We start from the raw sequence: 23,510 nt of genomic DNA, 5'->3' as shown, positions 1-23,510 counted from the left end.
TTAAGAGCTGGATTCTTAAGGCCTATGAGCTTGTTCCTGAAGCCTATAGAGTAAAATTTAGGACAACTTATAAGCAAGATAAGCAATCCCATGTTGAGTATGCAAAAATCAAAGATCTGTTAGAGCAGTGGTTAAATTCTAAGAATGTGGATTCTGATTTTGGTAAATTTAAGCAGATGATTTTGCTGCAGGACTTCAAGAGGTGTATTTATAAAGATGTAAGCCTATATCTTGATGAGAAAAGAATAGATAATTTGTCTGATGCTGCAGTTTTAGCTGATGAATATGTTCTCACTCACAAGAGATATTCTAAAGAAAAAAGGAAAGCTGAGAGTAAGTACGTTGCCTCTACTCAGAGTACAGGTAACAGGAAAGAGAATAAAGATGATGTTTCTCAGGAAGTAAATACCAGCTCCACCTCTAGATATCAGAAAAGTAAATGTACTTATTGTAGTAAGCTTGGTCATACTACGGAGAAATGTTTCAGGAGACAGCGTGATGTGAACAAAAAGGAGTCTTTAAATATTCAGTCAATTGGTCTAGTGTCCACCCTTGAGAGTTCCCAGAATTCTTTAACTGAGTTAACTGAACCTGCTTTGAGGGTAAATTAAGTCCTCATGATGAAGCTCCTCTTTTCAGCAGTAACGTGGGTGACACTCTCAAGAGTTCATGTGCTAATTTCCTGTCTGATGGTTTTGTCAGTCCTCTGGACAATAATGACAGGAAATCAGTTAAAATATATCGTGATACAGGTGCTTGCCAATCCCTTATGCTGACCAGTGTTCTAGGCTCTAATGTTAATTCCTCTGATGAAACTGTAATCTTACAAGGTGTAGGGAATAATTACTTCTCTGTCCCTCTGTGCAGAGTGAATTTAGAGTCTGGTTTTGCTAATGGTTCCGTTATGGTTGGGTTGGTTGAGACACTCCCAATGTCAGGTGTAACTTTCTTACTTGGAAATGATATTGGTGGAAGTCAAGTGTGTCCAGCTCCTCAGCTGTCTAGTGAGCCAGTGGCTGCGGCCCAGGATTGTGATGTCCCTGATGTGTTCCCTGCATGTGCTGTCACTAGGGCTAAGTCTAAAGTTAATGGTGATTTAGAGGATAATGATGATGATGATGTTATCCTAGCTGACACTTTTCTCGCTAATTTGGACCACTCACCAGATGAGGCAGTACCCCGTAGTGTTGATAATTTGTCTCGTCAAGAGTTGGTTGAGTTGCAGGTTGCTGACCCTGAGTTGAAAGGTCTAGCTAACTCTGCTTGCAGTGAGGAAGAGTCAGCTGGTGCTTCTACTTGTTATTATATAAAGTCAGGAATACTTATGAGGAAGTGGAGACCCCCCAAGAGCATCAGCCGACTGTGAATGGGAGGTTGTACATCAAGTTGTCATCCCTCGTGTTTGTAGGCAGGATATCATTAGAGTGGCTCATGATTCCAGTTTGGCAGGACACTTTGGAGTGAGGAAGACTGTGGCACGCATTTTGAAACACTTCTACTGGCCAGGTATCTTCAGGGATGTTTCCTGGTATTGTAAGTCTTGTCACACCTGTCAAGTTGTGGGGAAGTGTAATCAGACCGAAAAGGTTGCACCTCTAGTTCCCATTCCTCCTTTTGAGGCGCCTTTCACCCGTGTGTTGGTGGATATTGTGGGCCCTCTTCCTAAGACTTCTTCAGGATTTTATTATGTGTTGACCCTGATTGATATGGCTACTCGTTATCCTGAAGCCATTCCACTTAGAAATATCTCAGCAAAGAACTTGGTTAAGGAAATGCTAGGGTTCTTCACAAAGTTTGGTCTGCCCAAGGAGGTACAGTCCGACCGGGGAAGTAATTTCATGTCAAATGTTTTCAAGCAGTCTCTGAAAGAGTTGGGCATCACCCAGATCACGTCTTCAGCTTACCATCCCCAGACTTAAGGAGCGTTGGAGAGATATCATCAAACACTCAAATCGATGCTCAAGAAATACTGTTTGGAACATCAGAAAGACTGGGATAAAGGTCTTCCATTCGTTGTGTTTGCCGCAAGAGAATCTCCAAATGAATCACTAGGCTTCTCACCTTTTGAACTACTGTTTGGCCATGAAGTAAGAGGACCCCTTAAGCTACTCAAGGAATGCTGGTTGTCGGAGGAAGATGACGTCAACCTGCTGGAGTATGTGATGAAGTTCAAAGAACGGCTGTCCACTGATTTACAGTTGGTGAGAGAGAATTTAGGAGCTGCTCAGGAGAAGATGAAGACTTGGTATGATAAGAAGTCCAGCTTACGCCACTTTCAGCCAGGAGATCAGGTTTTGATTCTGCTACCGGTGCATGGGCAACCTCTTCAAGCCAAGTTTAGTGGTCCTTATTTCTTGGAGAAGAAACTCAGTGATGTCAACTATGTCATCGCCACACCAGATCGTAGAAAGAACAAGCAACTATGTCACATCAACATGCTAAAGTTATATCACAGGCGGGACGAAACTAATCCAGTCTGCACTGTAGCTGTTCCACCCGAGTCTGCAATTGAAGCTCTCCCATGCAGTATGAGCCTGAGTGATAGTTTGGGGAAGAATCCTGATTTCATGAATGATCTCCAGACTAAGCTTTCTCACCTAGCTCCCGAGAAAAGGCAGGAGTTTTCGGCATTACTGCAGGAATACCCGCAAATGTTCCATGCTACTCCAGGAAGAACCACTGTGTTGATGCATGATGTCGATGTTGGAGACGCAAAGCCAATTAAATTGCCTCCTTACCGTGTGAACCCAGTGAAAGTTCCTCTCATCCAGAAGGAGCTTGGCTACCTGTTGGACCACAAGATGACTGAGCCCTGTCAGAGCGAGTGGAGTTCTCCTGTCACTCTAGTCCCTAAGCCAGGTGGGTCACAGCGGCTTTGCATCGACTACAGACGTGTTAATCAGATAACCAAAACAGACACTTACCCTCTCCCTTGCGTGGAAGATTGCATAGACAAGACCGGAAACGCTAGGTACATAAGTAAGTTTGATTTGTTAAACGGATACTGGCAAGTACCTATGACTGAACGTGCTAGGGAGATCTCATGTTTTGTAACACTAGGAAAGACTTTTGCATGTTCTGCAATGCCATATGGTATGAAGAATGCACCAGCCACATTTCAGAAGCTCATGAATGTTGTAACAGAGGGTTTGGCAGGGTGTGTTGTTTATATTGATGATGTATTAATCTTCAGTGACAACTGGAAAGATAACCTATGCCATGTCAGTAAATTTCTTGAGCGTTTAGTTCAGGCTAATCTTGTAGCTAATTTATCAAAGTGTGAGTATGGTCAAGCTAAAGTTCAGTACCTTGGGTGCGTAATTGGTGATGGACATGTTGCACCACCAGGAGTTAAGGTTCAGGTTATAAGTGATCTTCCCAGACCTAAAAGTAGGAAAGAGCTACAAAGATTTTTGGGAATGGTAGGTTATTACCGGAGATTTGTTCTGAACTTTTCAATTCTTGTATCACCACTTACAGACCTACTGAAAAAGGGAGTTAAATTTGTCTCGACCGATAACTGTGAATCCTCTTTCAACAAACTTAAGGCTATCCTATTAAGTCAGCCAGTGCTCGCTACTCCAAATTTTGCTAAGCCTTTTAAGATGGCTGTTGATGCAAGTGTGACTTAGGTAAATTTACTCTTGCTAATTTCGTGTTAATAGAGGCTATTGCAGTTAACCATATATTTAACCTGTTTTTTTGCCATTACATTATCCTTATGAGTCCTGAATGTTTTGTTGTTAGTTTGAGCATTAAACTTTAACTTGTAATTTTACATAACTCATTTGTTTTGAACCTGAACTTTACGGGACAGTAGTGATTTTTAGTATTCTCTCTTAAAGTGTACATTATCTTTCTCTGTTCCGTAACATAAATTTGGCGACCTCATATCAGGATATTCAGGATATTATCATAAGGATATTGCTTGATATTTTGTGACTGTGATTTATTCATGATGTCTACTATTACTACGCTTGATGAAGCCAAAGATTTTTGTCAAATGTGCAAACAGTGTGTGATGTAGAAAACAGAACAAAGAATGAACTTAAGCTTGTTGCTCAACAATTGGGAATTGCTGTTCGCTCTCATCATTCTAAAGATCAAATTGTTGACATGATTAATGAAAGCTTGTTTAATGTAACTCCTCCAAATGAGCAAACGCAGATTGAAATAGCTAAGTTACAGCTAGCCCTGCAGGAGGCTCGTGTGAAGGAAGCTGAGTTTCAAGCACTTGCTCAGGAGGCTGAGTCTCAGGCTAAGGAGGCGGCGTCTCATGCTAAGGAGGCTGAGTTTCAGGCTCGTGCTAAGGAGGCTGAGGCACAAGTTGAAATTGCTAGGATTCAGGCAGACCATGAGTATCGCATGAAACAAGGTGGAACTGGATCATCTTGCTCTGATGATTTTGATGTGGTTAAAAATGTTAAACTTGTCCCTCCTTTTAATGAATCTGATTTAACAAAGTATTTTCAGTTGTTTGAGAGAGTAGCTACAGGTTTTAATTGGTCCCAAAAAGTATTGGCCATTACTCCTTCAAACTGTTCTCACCGGTAAAGCTCAAGTAACTTATGCATCTTTGCCTCAGGATCAATCTGATAATTATGATGTAGTTAAGAGCTGGATTCTTAAGGCCTATGAGCTTGTTCCTGAAGCCTATAGAGTAAAATTTAGGACAACTTATAAGCAAGATAAGCAATCCCATGTTGAGTATGCAAAAATCAAAGATCTGTTAGAGCAGTGGTTAAATTCTAAGAATGTGGATTCTGATTTTGGTAAATTTAAGCAGATGATTTTGCTGCAGGACTTCAAGAGGTGTATTTATAAAGATGTAAGCCTATATCTTGATGAGAAAAGAATAGATAATTTGTCTGATGCTGCAGTTTTAGCTGATGAATATGTTCTCACTCACAAGAGATATTCTAAAGAAAAAAGGAAAGCTGAGAGTAAGTACGTTGCCTCTACTCAGAGTACAGGTAACAGGAAAGAGAATAAAGATGATGTTTCTCAGGAAGTAAATACCAGCTCCACCTCTAGATATCAGAAAAGTAAATGTACTTATTGTAGTAAGCTTGGTCATACTACGGAGAAATGTTTCAGGAGACAGCGTGATGTGAACAAAAAGGAGTCTTTAAATATTCAGTCAATTGGTCTAGTGTCCACCCTTGAGAGTTCCCAGAATTCTTTAACTGAGTTAACTGAACCTGCTTTGAGGGTAAATTAAGTCCTCATGATGAAGCTCCTCTTTTCAGCAGTAACGTGGGTGACACTCTCAAGAGTTCATGTGCTAATTTCCTGTCTGATGGTTTTGTCAGTCCTCTGGACAATAATGACAGGAAATCAGTTAAAATATATCGTGATACAGGTGCTTGCCAATCCCTTATGCTGACCAGTGTTCTAGGCTCTAATGTTAATTCCTCTGATGAAACTGTAATCTTACAAGGTGTAGGGAATAATTACTTCTCTGTCCCTCTGTGCAGAGTGAATTTAGAGTCTGGTTTTGCTAATGGTTCCGTTATGGTTGGGTTGGTTGAGACACTCCCAATGTCAGGTGTAACTTTCTTACTTGGAAATGATATTGGTGGAAGTCAAGTGTGTCCAGCTCCTCAGTTGTCTAGTGAGCCAGTGGCTGCGGCCCAGGATTGTGATGTCCCTGATGTGTTCCCTGCATGTGCTGTCACTAGGGCTAAGTCTAAAGTTAATGGTGATTTAGAGGATAATAATGATGATGATGTTATCCTAGCTGACACTTTTCTCGCTAATTTGGACCACTCACCAGATGAGGCAGTACCCCGTAGTGTTGATAATTTGCCTCGTCAAGAGTTGGTTGAGTTGCAGGTTGCTGACCCTGAGTTGAAAGGTCTAGCTAACTCTGCTTGCAGTGAGGAAGAGTCAGCTGGTGCTTCTACTTGTTATTATATAAAGTCAGGAATACTTATGAGGAAGTGGAGACCCCCCAAGAGTATCAGCCGACTGTGAATGGGAGGTTGTACATCAAGTTGTCATCCCTCGTGTTTGTAGGCAGGATATCATTAGAGTGGCTCATGATTCCAGTTTGGCAGGACACTTTGGAGTGAGGAAGACTGTGGCACGCATTTTGAAACACTTCTACTGGCCAGGTATCTTCAGGGATGTTTCCTGGTATTGTAAGTCTTGTCACACCTGTCAAGTTGTGGGGAAGTGTAATCAGACCGAAAAGGTTGCACCTCTAGTTCCCATTCCTCCTTTTGAGGCGCCTTTCACCCGTGTGTTGGTGGATATTGTGGGCCCTCTTCCTAAGACTTCTTCAGGATTTTATTATGTGTTGACCCTGATTGATATGGCTACTCGTTATCCTGAAGCCATTCCACTTAGAAATATCTCAGCAAAAGAACTTGGTTAAGGAAATGCTAGGGTTCTTCACAAAGTTTGGTCTGCCCAAGGAGGTACAGTCCGACCGGGGAAGTAATTTCATGCCAAATGTTTTCAAGCAGTCTCTGAAAGAGTTGGGCATCACCCAGATCACGTCTTCAGCTTACCATCCCCAGACTTAAGGAGCGTTGGAGAGATATCATCAAACACTCAAATCGATGCTCAAGAAATACTGTTTGGAACATCAGAAAGACTGGGATAAAGGTCTTCCATTCGTTGTGTTTGCCGCAAGAGAATCTCCAAATGAATCACTAGGCTTCTCACCTTTTGAACTACTGTTTGGCCATGAAGTAAGAGGACCCCTTAAGCTACTCAAGGAATGCTGGTTGTCGGAGGAAGATGACGTCAACCTGCTGGAGTATGTGATGAAGTTCAAAGAACGGCTGTCCACTGCTTTACAGCTGGCGAGAGAGAATTTAGGAGCTGCTCAGGAGAAGATGAAGACTTGGTATGATAAGAAGTCCAGCTTACGCCACTTTCAGCCAGGAGATCAGGTTTTGATTCTGCTACCGGTGCATGGGCAACCTCTTCAAGCCAAGTTTAGTGGTCCTTATTTCGTGGAGAAGAAACTCAGTGATGTCAACTATGTCATCGCCACACCAGATCGTAGAAAGAACAAGCAACTATGTCACATCAACATGCTAAAGTTATATCACAGGCGGGACGAAACTAATCCAGTCTGCACTGTAGCTGTTCCACCCGAGTCTGCAAGTGAAGCTCTCCCATGCAGTATGAGCCTGAGTGATAGTTTGGGGAAGAATCCTGATATCATGAATGATCTCCAGACTAAGCTTTCTCACCTAGCTCCCGAGAAAAGGCAGGAGTTTTCGGCATTACTGCAGGAATACCCGCAAATGTTCCATGCTACTCCAGGAAGAACCACTGTGTTGATGCATGATGTCGATGTTGGAGACGCAAAGCCAATTAAACTGCCTCCTTACCGTGTGAACCCAGTGAAAGTTCCTCTCATCCAGAAGGAGCTTGGCTATCTGTTGGACCACAAGATGACTGAGCCCTGTCAGAGCGAGTGGAGTTCTCCTGTCACTCTAGTCCCTAAGCCAGGTGGGTCACAGCGGCTTTGCATCGACTACAGACGTGTTAATCAGATAACCAAAACAGACACTTACCCTCTCCCTTGCGTGGAAGATTGCATGGACAAGACCGGAAACGCTAAGTACATAAGTAAGTTTGATTTGTTAAACGGATACTGGCAAGTACCTATGACTGAACGTGCTAGGGAGATCTCATGTTTTGTAACACTAGGAAAGACTTTTGCATGTTCTGCAATGCCATATGGTATGAAGAATGCACCAGCCACATTTCAGAAGCTCATGAATGTTGTAACAGAGGGTTTGGCAGGGTGTGTTGTTTATATTGATGATGTATTAATCTTCAGTGACAACTGGAAAGATAACCTATGCCATGTCAGTAAATTTCTTGAGCGTTTAGTTCAGGCTAATCTTGTAGCTAATTTATCAAAGTGTGAGTATGGTCAAGCTAAAGTTCAGTACCTTGGGTACGTAATTGGTGATGGACATGTTGCACCACCAGCAGCTAAGGTTCAGGTTATAAGTGATCTTCCCAGACCTAAAAGTAGGAAAGAGCTACAAAGATTTTTGGGAATGGTAGGTTATTACCGGAGATTTGTTCTGAACTTTTCAATTCTTGTATCACCACTTACAGACCTACTGAAAAAGGGAGTTAAATTTGTCTGGACCGATAACTGTGAATCCTCTTTCAACAAACTTAAGGCTATCCTATTAAGTCAGCCAGTGCTCACTACTCCAAATTTTGCTAAGCCTTTTAAGATGGCTGTTGATGCAAGTGATACAGGAGCTGGGGCTGTTTTGCTGCAAGAGGATGATCAGGGTATTGAACACCCTGTATCTTATTACAGTAAGAAGTTCACGCCACCTCAAAAGAATTACTCAACTATTGAGAAAGAGCTTTTGGCCTTGATTTTGGGTTTACAGCATTTTTCATTTTATTTGTGTTCTGGTTTTGACCCCATAGTCATTTATACCGATCATAACCCACTGAAATTCCTTAGTAAGTTTAAAGATAAAAATCAGAGATTGACGAGATGGAGTCTACTTCTTCAGGAGTATTCATTAGACATACATGTCAAGGGGAAAGAAAATGTTATTGCAGATTGCTTATCTAGACTTTAGACAGATTGTTTTAGAATAATAAGAAATTTCCTTTGTAAATTTCTTTTTCTTTGTGGGGAGGTGTTACATAGCCTATGATTTCATCATCCTTTGTGTAATTCTAACGTACAGCATGCTGCATGTTTGATCACGAGCGTGTTCTTCCTCAGTCCCCCCTTCTACCGTTATAGTACAGTAAGTCGTTCTTTCTGTTGTTCAGAGCAGGATTGTCAACTCTTTGTCCCCTATAGCTTCATTTGCGCGTCCTTCTTACAAGTTGTATCAAGCTCTGCCGGCCCCTATATAATGAGCTCAGTCTCTACATTATTGCCACTTAGATCTACTCCTCATTTTCTTCACATCTCTGTCCTCCCCTGTACAGTTATTATTGTGAGTGCTCAGGAAGTCTCCAACCATCTAGCAGCTGTGTAATTTGAGTATAAGTGTTATTGCATTTTGTTCTTGTACTGTATAGCATAAGTTGTTAATTTGTAGGCCTAGTGAGGTTTTTATAATTCATGAAAGGTTCTTGATGTTAGCCATTGTTCATAATAGTTTGTATCTGTAATAATTTATCTTGCATTAACTGAGCATTACCCAGTGTATTTTCATTTTATCAGGGCTGACTTAGGTAAATTTACTCTTGCTAATTTCGTGTTCATAGAGGCTATTGCAGTTAACCATATATTTAACCTGTTTTTTTGCCATTACATTATCCTTATGAGTCCTGAATGTTTTGTTGTTAGTTTGAGCATTAAACTTTAACTTGCAATTTTACCTAACTCTTTTGTTTTGAACCTGGAACTTTACGGGACAGTAGTGATTTTTAGTATTCTCACTTAAAGTGTACATTATCTTTCTCTGTTCCGTAACAATATATATATATATATATATATATATATATATATATATATATATATATATATATATATATATATAATTCTTCATCTTGCGGAAAATATTCTACTTAGTTTCAACTCTCTTATTCAGATTCTTCCCACTACTGTCGACACGTTGCCATTAGAAAAGATAAACTCTAATAAATTCACATTCTCTTTCACTCTCATTTTCTTGTCTGATGGCCTGTGGTGGTTTCTTCTGCTAACAAGACTGAAATATTTTCTCAAAGTTTCTTCTCTAATTCAGTCTTGATTGATCTGGTGCAATGTTACAATTTCCTTTATACTTTGACTTTCTCACTTCTTTATATGAATTTTTTTTTTACAAAACTCCACATTTTAGCCTCACTTGCCTGTATGATTTTGATGGTATGTCACGTCGTTCTCACACACATCCTGGTTATACGATTAGGTTGCATTACTGAAAGACAGATTGGCTTAAAATCAATCTAATTTAGATCATAGTATCAGGTTCTTTGAGAACACCATCCTGGCCAATTGTCAACGACAAAACATATATCTAAAAATAAGTCTCCAACACAACTGAACTGATAGTTATTTCACTTCATTGCACATCACTTGCTACTTGAACTCCAACACCATATTAGTAGTGGATCTCTGACACTGACATACTCGATAATAACTAAATTCATAGGCTATCATAGATGAGACAAATGACTCTAGGCTTCCATGTCAGCGACCAATGAGTTTCGTAGCAGAAGCAACAAGTGGTGCCAGGCACAACAAACCTCGCCCGACTCAACAAGTTTTGAGTTAAAGTTCCCTGAATATTCGTCACCTTGAGTTTTACCTTTCAAGGTCGCTCAAGGTCAAAGGTCTTGGTGCCAAGTGAAAGCCCATATGGGAGTTACTGAATGCTGATAATAGTAAATATCTCTATCCCCAACCGGTTTCAAGTTATAGCCCTCTGCAAATCGCTGACCTTGATTTTGATCTTTCAAGGTCACGTAGTTACCTCCAAAATTTAATTATTTCCTTTGGGGACTAATGCCGACATATCCTGAAAGTTTCATGTAATTTCATTCAGCCGTTTTTCCGTAATGTTGCTACCAAACTAAGAAACAAACATAGAAACAAACAAGCAAACTCCACCAAAAACAATACCTCGCCGGACACCATCCCGGCCGAAGTAAAAACGACAATTGTACATCGAACCCTGATGCTTCATACGAGATTGAAACATAGTATAATTGAAAAGTTATAAAATCTAGAATTATATAAGTGAATGATTGCATATTGGTCGATCTTATAGCAAGGATGTTATGTTATGTTGAGGCTGCACTGTGTTTCCGTGCTAACATCCAGTCATTGCAAACAGCTTCACCTTTATCCATCAACTAGTACCACTTCTTCATGCTGGAAGTTTGCTCATATGCTATCTGTCTCCGAGATGAGTGACAGTTTCCAGGTCTTAAACAGTTGCTAACTTGACTTCATATCTTGTATTTCTAGGATCTTTGAATATATCCAAAACAGGAAGATTTCGATACGTCTTCCCTCTTATAACCCTGACAACCCGAGTGGGTTCCGTGAGGGACATTCCACTTCCAATCTTCTCGGCTTTCATTGTTAATCTTGGTAATCTTCCTTTGACTGTTTTGGTTATGCTATTGCCGTTACACATGGCATCTCAATGCCCTAGTATGGAAAAAAAAAATCCAAACAACTGACTAATGCTTTCTTCTGTGTCGGCCTTCATCTTGAGCTTCTTTACTGGTTCTTCTAAAGGTTGTCTTGTAGAAGGCCACTTTTGTTTTTCCAAAGCTGTCATTGATGGCGTTCTTCAGGTATATGTCTTGTTTCCAACTATCTGTCTATCTGTCTATTGCCAGACACCCTAATCCCGTATGGGGTGGCCACAAACAAATCGCCTCCACGTCGTCCTGTCCCCCGCCATTTCACTGCCCTGCTCCCAACTCACACACACCCTCTCTCATATACCTCTCCACTCCATCCCTCCATCTCATCCTTGGCCTCCCCCTACTTTTCCCCCCCTTCATCTCACTCACATACACTCTCCTTGTCAGTCTCATCCTCTATCCTCTCCACGTGGCCAAACCACCTCAGTGTGTTCCTCCTAACGCTTCCTATCACATCCACATCAACACCACAACGCTCCTTTATATCTTAATTTGTCAGCCTGTCTCTCCATGTGACTCCATAGGCTCCTCTTAAATAACTCATTTCCACTGCTCTCACTCTTAACTTGTATCCTTCCAACAACGTCCAAGCTTCACTTCAATACGTTAGAGTTGGTATCACAATACTGTCATATAATAACTTTTTCTGTTCCATGCTCACTTCCCTGTTTCTTATCACTGCTTTCAAGGAACCAGCAACCTTTCTTCCTTGTTGTACCCTTTCAAGCACTTCATCCTCCAAACTTCAATTCTTACTCATCACACTCCCCAAGTACTTAAACGTACTCAAATTTTCCATTTCCTCACCATACAACCTCACTGTACATTCACTGACTTCACCTCTCTCAAAGACCATCACTTTACTCTTCCCTATATTCACCTTTATATTCTGTATTTTACGCACTCTCCCAAAATCAACCACCAAGCCTTGCAGCTCCCCTTTGTCTTCACTTACAACACAGTATCATCTGCAATCAACAGTACAGGGAGTTTCCAAACACTACCCTCTCTCACTAGGGCCACTCCAACATCCACTGCCCTACCTTGTATCTCTTTTATTATCCCATCCATGTACATTTTTAACAACCATGGAGACATGACACATCCCTATTTCAACCTAATCTTCAAATTAAAAAATTCATTCAGTTCACCATCCACATGTACTGCAGTCTTGGCACCATCATACATTCTCTCCACAGCATTCAAGAACTTCCCATCTACTCCATACATTCTTAATACTCTCCACAATCCTTGTCTATCCACCCTGTCATATGCTTTCTCCAAATCCATGAAGGCCGCATACAACTTCTTTCCCTTCTTTAGAAACTTTTCCACTAAAGATCTAAGAATGACTATCTGATCTACACAACCTCTTCCCTTCCTAAAGCGTCCCTGTTCTTCTGCAACTAATTCCTCTGTTATTTCCCTAACTCTGTCAATAAGTATCCTACCATACACTTTTCCTATTACATTAAGAAGACAAATGCCCCTGTGATTACGACACACTTCTTTTTCCCCTTTTCATTTGTATGAGGGAATAATTATACCTGACTCCCAATCCTCCGGGACTCAACCTTCCTCCCAGGCCAATCTGGACATCTTCCACATCCATTTTACTACTATCTTGCCCTCATGCTTCAGGATTTCACAACACACGCCATCAATTCCTGGAGCTTTCCCCAATTTGACTTTCTTCATTGCTTCAACAATTTCTATCCTACTGATTTCTTCCCGTCTTCTCACCTCCCTCCTTCTCCCAGCCATTCCCCAGCCACTTATACTTGCATTACTTCCATCCTGTATGTTCAACAATTCCTTAAAGTGTTCTCTCCATCTGCTGACTTTTTCTCCCTTTTCCACTAGTAATCTACCATTTTTATCTTTCACTTCCCTACTAAGTTCACTGCCACCCCGACTTACTCTCTTCACTTCTTTCCAGAACATTTTCTTACAGTCCCTCCACTTTACACTCAGATTCCTCATCCACTCTCTTCTTGCTCTCTCTTACTAATTTTTTCAGCTCTTCCTTTCTACATATAACTCTCTCTTCCACCTCTCAGCTTCTTCCACGCCCCTATTTCTCATCGATTAATTGTATGCTTTCTTCTTTTGTGCCACAGCCTGTCTCACTTCTTCATTCCACCATGCTGTTCCTTGCATCCCCTTCCGTCTTCTTTTCACCCCACACACCACATCACATGCTGCACATATTTCTTCTGTGAATATCTTGCATACACCTTCCGTGTCCCCCATCTGTTCCAGTTTATATACTGTATACCCAATAGTTCCTCCACTTCTGTCTTATATTCTGCCTTTTTCTCATCCTCTTGTAACCTTTCCACTCTCCTGCAACTACTCCTTCCTCCCGTCCTTCCCTTCTTCTATTTCTCCATCTTACTTGGATCTTGATTCTGGCCACCACCAAGTAGTGGTCAGAAAGTCCACTCCCCCAACCTGTATAAGCTCTTGCATCCATTACACATCTTCGCATCCTTTCATCCACACACACAGAATCAATCATTGCCCCCCCAGGATTCAGTTCACCACCCACCCTTCGCATAACTCGCCATGTGTAACTGTGGATCATTTAGTGCCTGAAGAGGATATTGGCTATCACCAACCCCCTCCCGGCACAAATGTTTACTAACATTCTCATCTATCTCAGCAGGCATACCCCACTCACCAATTATTCCATCCACTTTCACATTCCCTACTTTACCATTCATATCACCAATCAAAAACACTCTCACATTCCTCCCAAATTTTTCCATACACACTTCCACATTTGTCCAGAACTCCTCTCTCACTCTGCTTGCACGATCTTGCGTTGGCGCATACACGCACACAGTCGCCCGCATTTGTATTCCAACTTTCAATCTTACCCACACAATCCTTGAGCCAACTGATCCATACTCACTTATGTTCTTTTTCCATCTTTTACTCACAACAATACACACTCCTTCTGTTGCCCTCTCATTCTCACCTACTCCTGCACTTATATCCCATCCGTACTCCCATTCTCTTACACTCTCTCCTCACAATTTAGTTTCAGTTACTCCACATACATCCACTTTCGCACCCTCAAGCACCTGGACAATCTCTCTCTCTTTCACCTCATCATTTCGCACCCTCAAGCACCTGGACAATCTCTCTCTCTTTCACCTCATCATTTCGCACCCTCCACGTCGCGATCCGTACCATGTTCTTTGTCTGGTCCTTAGCTGTCATCTTTTGGTCAGTCGTTGTCCGAGGCTTCTTGTTCATCTTTTTAGTTTGCTGTTTTCCGGGGAGGGGCACTAACCCTCCGCCAACCCTTCTAGTCGCCTCATACGACAAGCAGGGATACTGGGGGAGTATTCTCTTCCATTTAGTCATCAATGATTTGTATTGCACTTCCAGCTCAGTCCACTCATATACTTTGGGTTCCACCCATCACATTTCTACCAGCTTCTCGTGATATTTATCATAACATTAAGGTGTGTTTACTCCCAATGGTTTCGTATGGCTCCTACTTGTAATCCTGCTTGTTACCGCCATGCACTCTTTGTTTCAGTTCAAACCATTTGTTGCACAGGAATTATGAGGCTTCCTAAAATTTGTCTGAGCATTTTGCTTTGCATATAACACGCTATTACACTCTTGTTTCTTGTTTTAATAGTTTTACCATAGACACTTAAAAATTTACCGGACAATACGGATGCCCTTGATGGATAGTAACACTGTGATACGGACATAAAACAACGCAGATAAGACTATTAACCAACTTTATGTGAAGAAAAATGTTAAGTAAGAGGTGGGGATTAGAAGTGCAGCAGAATGCGGCCCACTGAGTGTGGTGATTGTTTTGGTGTTACATCTACTGTGATCTACGGTTAAGTGTGAGAGGGACGGTGATGTGTCGTGGGAAGAGGGATCATTGCGGAGTCAGGATAATAACACTTGGAGAACGTACAGTATGAGTCAGGTAATCAGAGGAAAGCAAATGGAAAAAAAAAAAAAAAAAAAAAAGGATAGATGGAGGGAGTCGCTGCTGAGGCTAAAGGAGGTAGAAAGCGAGAAGAACTGGTAAAGATAGGTAACTGAACAACGGAAGAAAATGGTGAAAAGAGAATAATGAAGAGGATAAAGTGATAAATAAAGAGGAAAATGAGAAAGGCTGAAGAGAGACTAGAATTATATCAAAGGCAGAAAATATTCAAGGTGAAACGAGAAACACAAAAACGTAAAAAATTAAGACACTAGGGAAATTAAAAACTATTTATTGATAAAAGGAAAAATATGGTAACAATATGAAACATCATGATGGTGGAAAAAGACGGAATAAACAAGGCAGGAGAGAGGAATACAGACTGAGGGAAAAACTGCAGGACCAGGGTATGAAACAGTATATAACAACATTAAGGACGGATGAAGGGAGAACGGAAGGAAAAACTTGAGAAACGGAATTGAGAGAGACATGAGGAAGCAAATTGAAGGGGAATGAGAAAAGAAATAATATAAGGGATGGAGGAAAGTCTGAAAGTAGAGAGATAAAATGAAAGGGAAGAAAATTGCCCTAGCAAAATACGATCACTTGGCAGAGAACGGGGAACGACCGACAGGCATAAGTTCGAAGACAAAAAAAAAAGAAAAAAAGAGGAGAAGAGGGAGAATGGCAGGAGGTTATGGGAGATTAGGAGAGGTAATGTCATTATGGAGAGAGAGAGAGAGAGAGAGAGAGAGAGAGAGAGAGAGAGAGAGACAGACAGACAGACAGACAGAGAGAGAGAGAGAGAGAGAGAGAGAGAGAGAGAGAGAGAGAGAGCACGAAAAGGCTCACCAGTAAATGACAGTGATAATTGCGAAGTAACAGTGAGTGACATTTACACTGGAACCAGCAGATTGAGTGATGCAACAGAAAATATTATTGTTACACTCGCGCTCTCGAAACGGCAACTGATTTATAAAGGAGTTTTTTTTTTTCTGTGATTCGTGAATTTTATGTGAATAAAAAATACAAGCACACATATGAAGCAAGAATCGTGAACTTTCACGGATTTGCTCGCAAATTACAGTATGTATTCTAGTTATTGTTTATCCTGTTGAGTGAATGATTGTCCTTTTGTCAAGTGCTTGTAGTTTTATTATTTCACCTTTGTCGACTGTGGGACATTAAAATTCATTCTTGCCAGTGCCAGTCAGGTGAGCAACACTCTACTGTATGTATTTAGTGGCCGAAAGGTAGGACAGAGACCTTCCTGTACCCCAGGGGACCATTTATTCAAAGGAAACATGGTCCGTATATTATTTATATATTTATTTTCGCCAGCAGCATGCATTTACACAATAATTCTCATCCAGGCTACAAGACTGTTGAAAGTCTTGGTCTCATAAAAAATGACTTTCTTTGGTTCTAATTTGTGTGTAAAATTGCTTGTTTATACGATATCTCTGTTCATACAATTACCAAACACATCACAAACAGAGTACTCGTATGTTAAGTAGAAAGGAGATGCGGCCAGTTAGAATGATTATTGGTAATATTCAACTGTAATGTAGATGTGATCTTAAAACGTTCATAGCAACCTTGTGTTATCATCTTTTGTCATTACCATTCTTCTAAAGAAAACAATGCTAAATTTCATACAAGGGTACAATCCCAGGCAAGATCGAGGAAACAACTGAATTATTTGCATATTGATAAGACATACAGATCCCTACTGCTCTTTCACAAGATCATGCGTCATTAAAAAATGATAATACCATTACGTCTATGATGGACGTAATAGAGCACTTGCATTTTTACACTATGTACGCTGGCGCCTTGAAGTGTGAACACATCAATGAGTGTGACACGTTAGATATCCAGTCCTTAGGTATCGGACTGCCATGCCACTGCTCACACTTGGACATATTATCTCATGTTTCTACTTGAGACCAAAAAAAAAAAAAAAAAACTTATGGTATTGCCTCAAAATTACAGATTCTCATTTTTTTCCATTAAAAACCATCAGCGCTGTGAGTAACCCCTTACCTTCAACAGTGGGCCTTCGTGTTGTGTTGTTGTAATGCCTTAGCTCCATTGCCCTCATACGCATCTTAAGCGCGTGGTGATCGGGTGAGTTAAGAAGTTTCAGTAGGATTTACCATAAGAGTCTAGTTCTAGAGTCTAGTTCTAAGGGGTGCTTAAAGTTTATTGCTGACATGACGTCGCTTTGGGATAAGCACCTGGTTTTATACGTATATATACGAGTATATCTATATCTATCTATCTATCTATACACACACACACACACACACACACACACACACACATATATATATATATATATATATATATATATATATATATATAGTAATACCTCGATATACGATACCCTTAGATACAAAACCCCGGCTTAATGATAGGGGTAGAAATTGCACCATACCTCGCCTAACAATGGCCAAACCCCGGTTTAATGATGGGTTTTGATTTTTTCTTACCGATTGTGATAATATTATAGACTACAATTTTGTGTTTAGGTTGATATATAAACTGTTTTTAGACTTTGATTAATGTGTTTTAGCCACAGGTGGGGTGAACATTGTCATTTCTGGGTACAGTTTGCTAAGCATTATTTTTCCAGACATATTTGACAATATTCAGATATAATTTGTTGGTTTTAGTGAGTTATTTACAGGTGTTAGGCTTAGGTTAACTTCCTTTACAGCTGTTAGGCCATATAGATTGCCTTTAAACCTTTTTTTGGGCTCATCTAGGTGGGCTTTGGACTTGGTTTGGGGGGAAATCCAAGGCTGGTAAACAGTCCACATTTAAATACATGTTAAATGTACCCCTATATATGATACCCCGCCTAACAATGGAGTTTTACCTAACCAATTAGATCGTTGAACCGGGATATATATATATATATATATATATATATATATATATATATATATATATATATATATATATATATATATATATATATATATATATATATATATAATGATAGTGGTCACTAAAAGTCAAGGTTATCTTTGAAATATATTAATTCTTTATTTGAAATTTAACTAAATGCATTTTCTGTTTTACTGGATTTTTTTTTTTTTTTTTATAAAACTTATAGTGGCTATGAGAAGAGATATTCCTCCTGCGGCTGCTGCATGGCCACATACTATATAATTATACTCCTTCACAGTATCACCAAATTGATGCTAACAACGAAAGAAAAAAAGGATTTCTCCTGAGATTATTAGATAGCCACTTACTATACCTTTCCACATTATCACCATTTCGGTGCTAACAACCACCGTCCATACTGGATACATGGCAGGGCTGTTTCACTCAGGGTTGTTGTATGGATATTGGTGTGGACATTTTTACAACACATTGGCTGGTCGATTGGTTGATCAATTTGATCAATAACGTCTGCTTTAAGCTATAAACTGTTCCCTGCACCAGTCGTTGATTGTGCTGTACACGTAAACTTTCATAATTCAGTACTGCAAAAATGGTGTCATGAATGTAAACGAAAAAGCAGTAATTGCACTACTACCATTACTGCAGTCATTGTTTTTTTGCACTTGCTAGGTAGTACCTGAACAATAGTTCTCAGTTACCCACTCAGTTTGACTGAAAGCGGAGCCATCCCTCCTCCCTTCAATCATCCTCCTACCTTTCTCAGACCCTTCTCTCTCTCTCTCTCTCTCTCTCTCTTTCTCTACATATATATATATATGTATATCACACACACACACACACACACACACACACACACACACACACACACACACACACACACAAAGGTAACCATTCGCTGCTGGTAATTTCCCCGATGAGTGCTGATTTGAGTGCCATATTGCCTACTTTCACCGGATTGCAGTGATTTTTTTCCAATGTGTGTTATGGTTCTGGAACTGACTTTGTCAACAACTTTTCTTTCAGTTTGTCCGACTAGAGGATTTAAACTAAATGTCAGTATTTCCACCCCTCATGGTTACGAGTACATCACAGTAATTGTGGCTCGTTGAATAAGCATTTAACTATATTTTTTAAACCTTTGAGGTCAAAGATCACATATGACTTTTTATAAGTGGTGAAATGTAGGTGTATAATTCCAGTCACTTAATGTACGATTATGCTTAAGAAACTATACGCTGAGTGAGAAGCCAAATGGTTTTCTGAAAAACAGGAGTCCATTTTCTGTGCTGAATGGTAATCATATAATCAACCACACGTTTCCTGTAGGAATGTTGTAGAAACGAACTGACCAAGGAGAAATGAAATGGTTTCTGTAACTGAGTACTGGAATATGGGTTGGATATGTGTGTTGAAGTGGGTGAAAGTGAAGGGGGAAAGAGGGGTGAATGCACTATTATCTGTACGAGATGGCGGGAGAATAATAGCAGGATTTTCGAGAAGAAGAATTAAGGGTACTGTGGGTACTCATGAAAGAAGATTACAAACATGGTTGATGTATGCAATGATCTTAATAAGGATAAGACGGCTGGAGAAAAATGAGGAATTCTAGGAATAAGGAAAATCTTGCCTGGAGAAGTTTAATGATATTGAAATAGATGCTGTGACTAGCCAGTGTGCTAAACTACTGAACTGGACGAGAATGATAATGTCATGGTGGATGTTTATGCCAAGAAGGGTGTGAGAAAAGCAAAATTCTTCTGACATAAGAATCGATCCGCAAATACGGTATAAATGGAAATTATTAAGGAGGACGAGAGGTGAGTTGTTTATAGAATGACAGTGTGTGTGTGTGTGTGTGACCGCATAACAAGATCAGTGCTGCATAGTACAGTGTATAAGGGAGTGAGGGGTGCTGTTTCTGATTATTATGTAGTAGTGTCATGAGAAACTGTACAAAAACAGTGAACAAACTGAGACGGAAAAAGAGAAGAGGAAACAGTTGTTACAATGAGAGCAGAAAGACTACAAAATGAGGGAACTTGGATTACAAGAGAAAGGTGGTCAGATATGACTTTTGCAGGATGAGGTTGAACGTGTGAGTAAGGTGTTGACAGAAGAAAGTAAACGTCCTTGATGTTAGGATCAGGAATAAGAAGTGAAAAGAACATCGTGATGAGGTTAGAGCTGAAACAAGCTGCTGAAAAGAAACAATATGATGACTGGATGAGAAGATGAGGGGTTGAGGATCTGTACAGACGGAAGAGAGAGTTTTATTCGTATATTTAGAAGTTGAGAGAAAGAGAGAGAGAGAGAGAGAGAGAGAGAGAGAGAGAGAGACAGACAGACAGACAGACAGATAGACAGAGACAGAAAGACTTTAACCCGCCCCGTCCCGACGACGTATGGGTACGTCACCACGATTTGCATTTGCCAGTCCCGGCGACGTACCAGTACGTCGTGCAATTGCAAGGTACCTAATTTGCACAATTTTCAATTTTCGCCTGTGATTTTTCGTATGTATACACGGGACACCTTCCTCTATTCCTATACAAGATACCAAGCAGGGACAATGCCTTACACTGCATAACCTCCCCCCACCCCCCCTCACGCCATTGTCTTGGCAAAGGACCTGTTACCAGTGACCTGACTAGTAAAGTTATTCAGGGCCAGAGTGATTCCCCAATCGATGACAATGTGGAGGACAATGTTTACATAGCATTAGAAGAAGAAACAGCCAGAAATAATGATCAGGTAGTGTGGCAAAAATAGGTCAGGTATGGTGATTAGTTAGTGAGTGAAACAATGCTTATAATGCCTTTATTACTGCTTGAAAACCAATATACTGTCATACTACATATACATTCGTACCAAGTAAATAAATAAATACCGTTTATGAGTGGATAAAATAGTTACCCTCCCATAAAACTCGTTTTCTTTGGTGCCAGCATGTTAGAAAACCCACTCAGGTAAGGAGGAACTCCTACCTGGATTGGGCACTTTAAGCCTCAGGTGAGCGATTTCTCTATGAATTTTCGATGTTTCTCACCAAAAGCGAAGGTTTTAGCCAAAAAAAAAAAAATTCGAAAATACCTCGGGACTGGGGGATGTTGGAGGTGCGGAAAACCTCGGGACGTGACGGGTTAAATACAAGGTGATGTTAGCACATAATCTGAGTAAGCTAAGGATGACGAGGATTTCAGTCGTCACAAAGGTGGAATAAGGCTGAATATTTCAAATCAGCTTAATTATCAAAGAAATTCATACTCTGGGTACTAACACACGAAGATTATATGGGAAAACATAACAGGAATACCAATATTTAGCTGCGTAGTTCATTCGGTAGATATGAAATGTATCGTTGTATAGACCTAGAATATTACAATTCTTTATGGTCTTCGTAAAAAATGTGGTGTACCTAATTCTGGGATGGGAAATACTTATAAATGGTGATTATCTAACAGCAGCTTCTAGTGGACATATACCTGTAGAGAGGTAGGACATCGTTCAGAATATAACATTCCAGGTCATGGGGCTGAGGCTTCAGACAGCCAAGAAGTCCCGGCCTTGCCTCCATTGGGCACTTCTCTTTGTGTGACATTGACTTGATATAAGAAACACAAAGACACATTAATACTCAGCCACACCAGCACAGGCACATCAACTTTCAGACACACTAGCATAGACACACTAACAGTCAAACATGGAGGCACCGACGCACTAATACTCAGACACATCATCACAGAGACATCTACCTGCAGACACACCTACAAGCAGACACACCGAGATACAGACACATCAACAGATAGACACACAACAATTACATCAGCACACAGCCATAGAAAAAATTATCTATCTGCAGTCACAAACACATCAACATCTCGACAAACAGGCAGACAAACGCATCAGTACACACTTCAACTGACAGACACATGAAGCTACAGACATACTATCAGATACATAACAGACTGAAACATTGATATATATTTTCAACCACGCATTAGCTGACGGATGAACAAAGTGAAAAATCTGTAAACATACATCAGTCATCACGTCAACAACAAGAAACTTCAACAGATGTATAATCAGACACATTAACAGCCACATAAATATCAGCTCAAAATAACAGACGCATCAACAGTCTGACTAGTCATTCGACTCACTGCGAGGACACACTGAATATCATCAATGCAATATCATACACATCAACAGAGACAGGAATTAAGAGACATAGGAACGATCACACACATCAACAGACAAATACAACTACAAATCAAGACACATCAACAGACAATCACATCAAGACACTTCAAGAGGTCGATGGCAAGCTGGTGACATGGAGAGCTGGAACTCCAGTTTCACCAGCCCTCAGGACCTGTTCCTGATCATTTCCCTATCCTGAACATTTTCAGTGTTTTCATCATCACAGAGAGTAGGCCAGCATACTGTCATAATACCTCTACCTCTGATTGTCTACACCACATTATATGCACATTACTGTACATATCACATCTATTTCCATCCCCCCTTAGCAATGGTCGTTGCATTGTTATCAGCAAATTCGGTGGTATCTCTGACTGCCACCACTGGCAGGGTAGGACTGAGGGCAAAGGGTCCTCCCGGTCGCAATCAAGTAACTGTGCCGACAGCTGCTATTCCAAACACTGTTCATGTTGGTCAGCGGAGAAGCATAGGCTCGGCTTTATATTTAAATAATATCCATGTTTTAGTACCAATCTTAATTTTGTTCACTCTATCCTCCAATCCATATCCCCTCTAGCCCTGTTCTTCACGGAAACCGAAATCTCTCCCTCAACTGACATATCCCCATTTTGTTTTCCTGGCTACCATCTCCTCACAAAATCCATAACTTCCATAACAAGGGTGGCAGCTGTTGTAATATCAAATCTGAATTTCTAGTTGACACTATTTTGAACTTCACAAGCCAATTTTGATTATTCATTATATAAACAGAATTATCTAAATGTTACCAGATATATCCGTGTAGTTTATCGCTCCCCCAGTGCTTCTTCAGAACCCAGCGTATTTGACTCCATATCCACACAGTTGACTAACCTTCACCTCCCCCTTACCACTGAAATTACCGTTTTGGGAGATTTTAACGTCCATAATGTGGAATGGTTATCGTATTCAGCCAGGACTGACGATATCGGTCTAGAATGTGAGCTGTTTGCGGAGTCGTTTAATCTCACGTAATTAGTAAAACAACCAACCAGAATACCAGATAATCCTGACAATAACGCCTGTGTCTTAAACCTATTGCTGATAAATAATCCAGATCAATACAGGATAGAAGTACTTTTATCACTTGGCTCTTCGAACCAAATCTTCCCATTCTGAACCAGTTAGGGTGGCCAGATGGCACTTCGGTAGGACAGACTGGGATGGATTTAGAAATTATCTTGCTGATATTCCACAGCAATCTCTCTTCTCCAATGACATCAGTTCTATCTACATTAATGACTTAATGTAAGCTGGTATGGAATTC

This window comes from Coenobita brevimanus, chromosome 45, assembly GCF_032717465.1.
Source record: "Coenobita brevimanus isolate Jiangsu-jjx chromosome 45, ASM3271746v2, whole genome shotgun sequence".
Classification (NCBI taxonomy): Eukaryota; Metazoa; Arthropoda; class Malacostraca; order Decapoda; family Coenobitidae; genus Coenobita; species Coenobita brevimanus.
Note: the sequence above shows the minus strand (reverse complement) of the source record.